The following is a 9,206-nucleotide window of genomic DNA, read 5'->3' on the forward strand; positions in this document are numbered from 1 at the left end:
ATTGTGAAAGTGACCTAATCCTAGTTTACTAAGAGTTTTGATTTTTAAAAATCAGAAATGAATGTCTTTCTGATATGTTTTTGGATAAATATTTACTTTTTTAACTCTAGTCCTAAATTACCAATAACAGTAATAGTTTTCTTAATCTTTAAAGGAGTCCTGTGTTTCTGGTATATGGCCAACTTGGAATCACAACTATGTAATTTATACATAGTCACTGTGTATTGATATTTTAATATTCCTCGCATTTTCCTTGCCATAGTTTTTTTTATTTGGTTTTTGTTTTACATCTGTACTTTTAAGAGAGAACCTGCATGCCCTAGCCTACTCATGGTACTTTTATCAAGTGAATTAACCACGGTTATGATTACATCAATTAATCAAGAAGATTTCAACATACAAATTATTTATTAATTGAAACAAGTATTGTACCTCTTTATACAGAAAGAATTCTTTAGTAATGCTTTCAATTTCTTATATGTTTACAGATCTGTTCAATGTTTCCAATTTTTATTAAATCTCATTTTAATATCATTATAATGCCTTTACAAATTATCTTCTTACTATATATTCAAATTTTTACAATCTTTTCATTCTTATCCCTCTCTTCTTATCCCTTCCTTCATTCCTAATACTGTGAATTATTTTCTTTTTACTTCTTTGTGATTAGACAGGCAAAGGTTTTTCTTTAACAGGTGTTGGACATATCAACTTTATAATATTTCTCTTTTCTACTTTGGTAATTTCTGGTTCCTTAATAAATGTTTTAACTTGCTTTGCTTGGGCATGCCATATAGTTTTTGTTTATTTCTTTTTTTCCAGATTTTCAGATTTCACAGTCAGTTTGTTAATTGTCACTTTTATTGTTTAATAACAAAAGTTTTTAAATTCAGTCATTTTCCTCCAAATGTATCTCTGGTTTCATCCTATGAATTTTATTCATAGTATTCTCATTCTTCTTACTTTGTAGATATTCTTTAATTGCAGTTTTTATTTCTCCTTTGACCCAAAAGTTTTTAAGGGGAGCATTTTCCGAATTCCCATATGGTTGGGATATTTTACTTAAACTTTTATCATTAAACATCTGTTTTCAACTAACTACAACAAAGATATTATGAAAGAGTTAGAAAAACTCTAACTCTTTAGATAGAGTTAGAAGAGACAAAGAGAAAAATAAGGGGATATATTTATTTTGGAATATTTCTTTGAAAAAAAAAAAAACTCATTTGCAGGCTTAAATGTGCCTAGCTAAATTAAACAGAAGTTCAGGGATAATATACCCTCTAACAATAGCTACAAATGTCTACAAATAGAATGCAAATAATTTTCCTTGCACTTAAGACTAATGAATCTTTATTGAGATAATCATATTGAGCCTAAGATAATGCTTTGAGACAAAAATATTTGATATGGATTATTCTCCCTACAGAAGTAAAGGAAGCTATATCACTTAAATTATTTTTAGAAAACCTCAGTGGAACAGAATAAAGTATGCAGATGCTGGTAGAGTAGAATACTACCACTGAGATGGGATTTTTCCATGTCTTTTTGTTAACTTTGGATGCTGCTGCAGGAAAGTTACATTCCAAAATTTGGCAATAGCTCCTACAGGTCCCAGAGCTATCAAAAGCAATTTTAAAGATGCAGAGGGGGGAAAAGGGAAAAACCAACAGTATGATTTCCCAGAGATACTAATGATTTTAAAAATGAGTTATAAAAACTAAAATCAGTTGTCTTAGAAATGCTATGAAATCAGAAGGCACTGTTCAGGGACTACCTCACAGTTTATACTAAGACATTGAAAGCAATCTAAAATGAAATAAATTTTAGGGTTTGGGCACCATTCTGAAGACCCACTGACTCAATTACTCAGCCTTACTGTTGGGCTAACTTATTTCTATCTCATCTATACATATAATACGCTGTATATGGTACAAAGTAATAAGGCCAGTTTTATACTTAGGAAGAGATAAGACTAAGGAAACAACCAGCTTCTCAAAATTGCTGAAACTCATTTGCCTGCTCCCAGAAGCACAGTGCTTAAGACATACAAGCTATTCATACTCTGAAAAAGGCTATGCTAATCTATGCAAAAGTTATTACATGTATTATTAATTCTTGGATGTAAATTTTTTATATTCTGGTATTCCTGAAAAGGGGACACATCTGATGACTGATGTGTAAGAAGCTATTGTGTCATTTCATTGGCAGTGCTTTGTTCTTTTGTGGTACATAAAATCTTGCTGCCTCTTAGCATCACTGATGTCTTAGATTTGTTGAAATGTGATAAATTTAGTCTTTAGCACATAAAAGATAATAATTGAGGCCATGGAACTACAAAAGTTTACCTAGGGCGAGCAAGCAGAGTGAGAAGAGAGCTGAGGAACACCCAATGTTTAAAGGTCTAAACAAAGAAGAGGAATCAGAAAAGGACAGAAACAAAGAAACAGACAGATAGGAGGAAAACCAGGAAATTCTGTTGTCAAGAGGATAGCAGAGGGAATGTTTTAAGAGAGAGGGAGTGTCTATGTCAACCGCTGCTGAGAGATGGGGTAAGGCAAGAACTGTAAGTTGCCCATTGGATTGGTCCTGGAAGCACGAGGATCAGAAGCCATGAAAGAGCAGCTTGAGGTGTGAACTCCCAGGCTCTGAGAAAGTAGATACCACTGTTTGCCAAAGCGGGGTTTGAGTGGGCAGAGCCAGAAGCAGTTAGTCTGACCACTTGAACTCCATCCTGGAGCAGCAAGAGCCACAGGTTAGCTTTTCAGAAGCAACTGGTATGTTAAGACATTTTAAGGAAAGATGCCTATTAGTGATACCAACCAGCGCATCTGCACTTGTGATACACACAGGAAATAAAATGACCGCATTAGGCGGGATGGAGAAATACATTTTGAAGCATTAAAAGGAGATGGGGATCGTTGAGCAGAGATTTGTTTATCCTGCTCATGTTTTCTCTCTAATCCTAAGAAACTTTCACCTCCAGTTTTTAGAACTTGGCTTTTTTAAAAATTAAGAAACATGTACTTATTTATTTAATGTTTAAAGATTTGGAAATATAACAGGGAGAAGAGAAAATCACCCCTAGAATCATAATTCAACACAAGCACTGTTAGTCTTTTGGGAAAATGCCTCTATTTCATTTTAAGTGTGTGTGTTTTTTTTAATTAGGTAGTGAAGCACCACAGGAAATAATCCCCAGGGATGGAGTGAACGAATCTAATCTAAATTATCTGAAGTCACTGTTTCATTGCAGTATCAACTCTTCCTTTGCCAAATCTTCAGAACAGTTGCCTATATACCATAATGCACTGAGGGTTTGGAGGTGGGGAGAGTTAATTAAGGAAGAGGTAGGTAATTAAGGGAGACCTGTGCCACAGGCCAGAGATACACAAATGGATGGTGAGTCGGTCTGCAACCTGAACTAATGATTACACCAGAGGGCACTGTGAAAATGCAAACCTCCATGGGAACAGGCAGAAATTCTGGGGAAAGCTTTGGACTTCTGAAGAAAAGAGAATTGGGGCATTCCAAAGAACTCCATCAATATCATGAATCAGGCCAACCCCAGTTGTCAGTTTGTTTATGAAAAAAATCACCAAATAACAAAAACAATAACAAATATTTTTGGAGTACTTACTCTATGCCATGCAGTGTGCTATCACTTCATATACCTGAGCTCAAGTTAATTCCCACAGTATCGCCCGACTTATAGGTTCTTGCATAATCCCCATTTCATAGTTCCATTGAACTTGAGACTTGACAAACTTCCCCAGGTCCTGCAGGGAAGAGGTGGCGTGGCACAGCCCGCATGGGTATCCAATCTTTTGGCTTCGCTGGGCCACACTGGAAGAAGACAAATTGTCTTGGGCCACACATAAAATACACTAACAGCTGATGAGAAAAAAAAAAAAGAGGTCCATGCATAATTTTCATGATATCCACCACAACAGATAGGCAAAAACATCCTCACATTCAAAGGGCAGGGCATCCATGCTAGAGCTAAGGTCTAAGTTCAAAGCCACATTCATCCTTCACCAGGGCTATGGGAACTTGTAAATGCCTTTGAGGTCATTCTAGAATTGCTATTCAAAATTAATATGTTTAGCACAGTCAGTTAACAATTATTGTAAGAAGTCTTATACATGAAATTAGTATTTGAAAATAGAATGCTTTAAGATAAAATTATACTGTACTCACAAACTACTAGCACAATATTGTTCTTTGAGATAAATTCAAAGACAAAAAGCTTGGCGGTAGACACAAGAGCCCAAACACTGGCACTAGCAGACTTTGGGGATTCTCAGAACTAATAAAAGAGAGAGTACACTAAACATCTAATTCCATTCAACAAGATGCCATGCGTAGCACTGTGTCAGGTTCCTCAAAGAGAAGCAAAACGGTGAATAAGATAGAGTCTTTGTCCATCTTCAAGAATCTTACAGATTCAATGGAAAAGACTGTGCCCCAGTTTAATGGCTTTTTTGAATTCCCGTCCCTCCTCTCTTGGGGTTAGATTGAGGGGGAAAAAAGGTTTCATCATTTTTTCTAGGCCAAGGCTGAAAAGCTTCAGTCAAAACCCTGGGCCCCACCACCACACTGCCAGGTCTGAAGAGGTCCCCCCAGTGGCCCAACGTAGGTCCTTCCTGGTCTTCCCTTCACTTCCTGGGCATCAGAAAGACCTCAAAAATCACTGAGAGACAGAGCCTTTCTTCGGTGATCCTCTATAGTGCCACCTTCTAATTTCAATCTTAATAGAATGTGGATCTTTCTACCCTGCAGATCAAATATCGAACTGCTGAACACTCAGGGTTCCAGAATCATCTCAGATTATTTGGGTAGATAGATAAAGTGGCTCTGTAGGACAAGAAATCCAAAGTGCAGGGCAGGGGTGCCAGTGATCGAAAAGGAAAGAAAGCAGTGGCACTGGCTACTGGCTTTTCTCAGGCCAAAGACCAAGTCCTCAAAGCCATATAAATTGGGCTCCAGATCACTGTCAATCATCTGGGGGGAGATCCAGCGACTGTTTAACGGAGAGAAATCAAAATCTCTGCAGCAGCCAAAACCGAAGACAAGTTTATGTTCTAATCTAAGAAAAGCAGCTAGATAAATAGTTTGTTGTGCTAAATTTGGTATCGTGACATTTTCTAACTCTACCAACAAGAAAAGAAAAGTATGTGGGTCAAGAGGCCTGGGCTCTGGCTCTGGTTCTGAAATTGAACTGCTGGGGGTAGGCAGTTTAGACATTATCTCTGCATTTTTACTTCTATAAGGGATCTAAAGGGCCTTTAATGTCTCTCTGCATTCTAGCAGACTGCAGTTCTGACCCCTACAAGGACACAAAATGGCGATGGTGAAAATGCATACAGTAATGACTCAATATTAAATTCTTTGGGAATTAAACCACTTAAAAACCTGGTTGGCCCAACACAACTTTTGTGATTTACTGAGGAAAGGAAGTATCAGGCACAGCAGCAATGATGCTGGAACAGCTTCTGAAGCTGGTCCAGAGGCTGCACTGATATCCAGTGCTCTGGTCCCAAGGGACCGCGATGAGCATCCCAAGCCCAAGGACACCCAGCCCGCCAGCCTGGAGGAACAAGCTGCCCGGTCACAGTGACTCTTTTTCAGTTCCCAAATTCCTTCCCCATCTTGAGTTCTTCTTTTTTTGCTTTTCTTGGATAGTCAGGAAGTCACTGGCTAGAAACCCTAGGGCACTTGGTAAGATGTCCTGAGTCATTTCTATCTCTCTGAGTTAGTACTTAATCTCTCATAATTAAGTATCACTTGGATTTAAGACTGAATTGATGAAGTACTCTTAAAAATAAAGACTCTCAGTTGACTTTATTCTAAAATCTATCTATTTAGCCATCCATCCATCTTCTTTTCCCCCCCAATCTTTAATGTTGACATTCAACATTAGATGGCACACAGAACAATCTTAGTATCTCACATCAAATACCCACCCTCTGGTCAGAAAGGGCCTGAGGGATAAGGACACCTTGTGCAGAAACAAAATTTGAGACCACTACAGTAATGAGAAGCTAAAAATGCAGGCAGAGTCCTTTTTCTCTCAATGTTCTTCCATTGTGAGCAGAACATGTTATATGAGCCACAAAATGTGCAGGTGTAAAGCACAAAAAATGTACATTAATATTGCACTTTAAAATAGACAGCAGTTAATGTAGTTCTGTTACACTATGCAGTAATTAGCACGGTGACTAGTAGAATGTGTGACGGCGCAGGGCAGTGGCTGTAAGGAACGCTCACAGGGCAAACTGTCAGCACAGAATAACATGAGAGTGGCTGGTGTTGCTCCGAGATACAGAGACTGGGATCCAGGGTCTGGTGGCAGCTCAGGTGAGAGACATCACAGCCTGGGGGTGTGAAAGCTCCCAGGGAGGGGAGCCACCCTTAGGTAGCAAGGATCTGGTCGGGAGGTTGGTTCTGGGCACAGAGGTTGTTTTATCTTTAAACCGTGCCCACCCCCTCAGTCCCTACTTAACAAAGTGCTGGTTCCAAATCTGGGCAATCCAGGACTACCTTTTCAGAAAGGCTGATGGCAAAAGAGGCAGCAGAACTGTAGTGCGTTCCTTTTAACCTTTCCTTCAAGCAGAGGGAGCAAGGGGAGGACGGGTAATAACAACAACGACAATGCTTTTACCATTGACCACACAACTGAGCATCAGATATTGTGCTAGGTATTGCTCATAAGCTATTTCTAACCTTAGCTGAGACAAAGGCATGATTACTCCATTTCACAGATGCTAAAATTGAAGTGCATGAAAAGTCAATCAGTTGCCCAAGCCTCACAGCTAGAAAGCGGCAGAGCCAGATTTCAAACCAGAAGTGTCCACTTCCCTGGATCTCTCCCATACCTGACCGCTTCAGTTTGGGTCTAAGATTGCAAATTAAGGAAAGGTGTCCTGGCTCAAAAGTCTCTCCTTCATCGTCTCTGAGATTTATTTACAGAGTAATATGTTTAACAAGTTAAATGCTCTGGCTACAGCTCAACGATTTGGTCATTTTGTATAAATCAGTTTGGCTGGCCATTGAAGCTCCCTACCTGTTCATTTCTCTTATCTGGAGGGGTAAACCCCCATGTTCAGCCTGAAGGGCCTGGCTCTCCCAGTGGTCCGGGGATTCTCTGGGCACAGCCCTGAGGCGTGTACCAGTATGTTTCACATTATAAGGCGCAATGGCCTCCTGCAGTTTTGAAGTAACCATTCAGGAACCAAGTCCCACTTCTAACCAGCCATGCATTAATTATAGAAACATGTACCATACAGAAATTCTCAAGTGATTTTTATTTATGGCAGGTGTCACTGCCTGTATAGCAGTTGCTAAAAAAGGTGTTTCAAGTTTGACTTCGGAGCTCCTGGACAAATGATCCCATCTATAAGTAACTATACATGTGAGAGAGGGGAAAAAAGCATACATCTCAGTATTAATTAAAAAAATAATAATTATTGGCTGGGTGCAGTGGCTCATACCTATAATCCCAGAACTTTAGGAGGCTGAGGCAGGAAGATCACTTGAGGCCGGCAGTTCGAGACCAGCCTGGGGAACATAATGAGATCCTCATCTCTACAAAAAATAAAAAATTATCTAGCCATAGTGGCATGCACAAGTAGTCTCAGCTACTTAGGAGGCTGAAGTGGGCAGATGGCTTGAGCCCAGGGGTTTGGAGTTACAGTCAGACATGATCGTGCTACTGCACTCCAGCCTGGATGACAGAAACGCTACCTCTAAAAAATAAAAATTAAAAAAAAATTTAAAAACAGTAATTATTGACAAACATATTCATAACACAGACTTCAAAGTTTTACTTCTTGCTCCCACCTCATGTTCATGACTTCATTTACCCTATGTTAAAGTTACAGTAACACTAGGGCATGCAAAAAAGATAAACCACCCAATTATAGCTGGCAAGGTACTCTCACACACAAGAAGAAAAACTGAGGCTATAGCAAATTCTTCAAACAATGTAGAAGTGCCACAATCTCTTACAATTACAGAAAAAAAGCATTTTGTTTTTCCAATTTAAAAAGAAAGCCCTTTTTTTTCCTATTTACATAAAGCTACTTAAATAAAAGGAGGTAACCGTGAAGCTTCAGGAGTTTTTAAATTAAACCTTTTGGTAGAGAAATAAAGAACATCAATTTTTTCCAAAAGCAGGATTTAATCTGTCTAAAACTATAAAACCAATGAAAGTCTTTTCTCAGGACTATTCTATTCAGAGGTCAGAGATTAGAGAAGAATTGAGCATAATCCAAGAAAATATATGACACATAAACAAAAGAAACAGAGAGTCCGCCCTTCATGAACTCCCTTAGATACCTCTCATATAATGAAGAAAAACACTGGTGGGATGCACACAGGGTTATATCTGGGATGCATGCAAAGAATCCTATTTTCAAGCTGCCTAAACAATTCACTCTTTAAAAAATGCATTCTGCTGTGAAACTAAGTTATTTCAAAAACACAGGTAATGTAGTTGATATAGATTGGGGGATCTGTGTCCCCCATTCAAATCTCATGTCAAATTGTAATTCCCAATGTTGGAGGTGGGGCCTGGTGGGAGGTGATTGGATCATGGTGGCGGTTTCTCCTAAATGGTTCGGCACCACCCCTCTTGGTATTCGATATAGTTTGGCTGTGTCCCTACCCAAGTCTCGTCTTGAACTGTAGCTCTCACAATTCCCACATGTCATGGAAGGGACCCTGTGGGAGGTAACTGAATCACAGGGGCAGGTCTCTCCCGTTCTATGCTCGTGATAGTCAGTACATTTCACGAGATGCTGATGGTTTTATGAAGGGGAGTTTCCCTGCACAAGCCCTCTCTCTTGCCCACTACCATGTAAGAAGTCTCTTTGCTCTTCCTTCATCTTCCAACATGATTGTGAGGCCTTCCCAGCCATGAAGAACTATGAGTCCATTAAGCCTCTTCCCTTTATAAATTACCCAGTCTCAGGTATGTCTTAATTAGGAGCATAAGAACACACTAATATAGCTCTGTCCTCATGATAGCAAGTTTGTTCTCATGAGATCTGGTTGTTTAAAAGTGTACAGGACCTCCCTTCCTCTGTCTTGCTCCTACTCTTTCCATGTAAGAAGTATCTACTCCTCTTTAGCCTTCCGCCATGATTTTGTTTCCTGGGGCCTCCCAGCAGCAGATGCCACCATGCCTCCTGTACAAACTGTGG

Source organism: Sapajus apella, unplaced genomic scaffold (assembly GCF_009761245.1).
Source record: "Sapajus apella isolate SASKATOON/1434 unplaced genomic scaffold, GSC_monkey_1.0 scaffold203, whole genome shotgun sequence".
Taxonomy (NCBI): domain Eukaryota; kingdom Metazoa; phylum Chordata; class Mammalia; order Primates; family Cebidae; genus Sapajus; species Sapajus apella.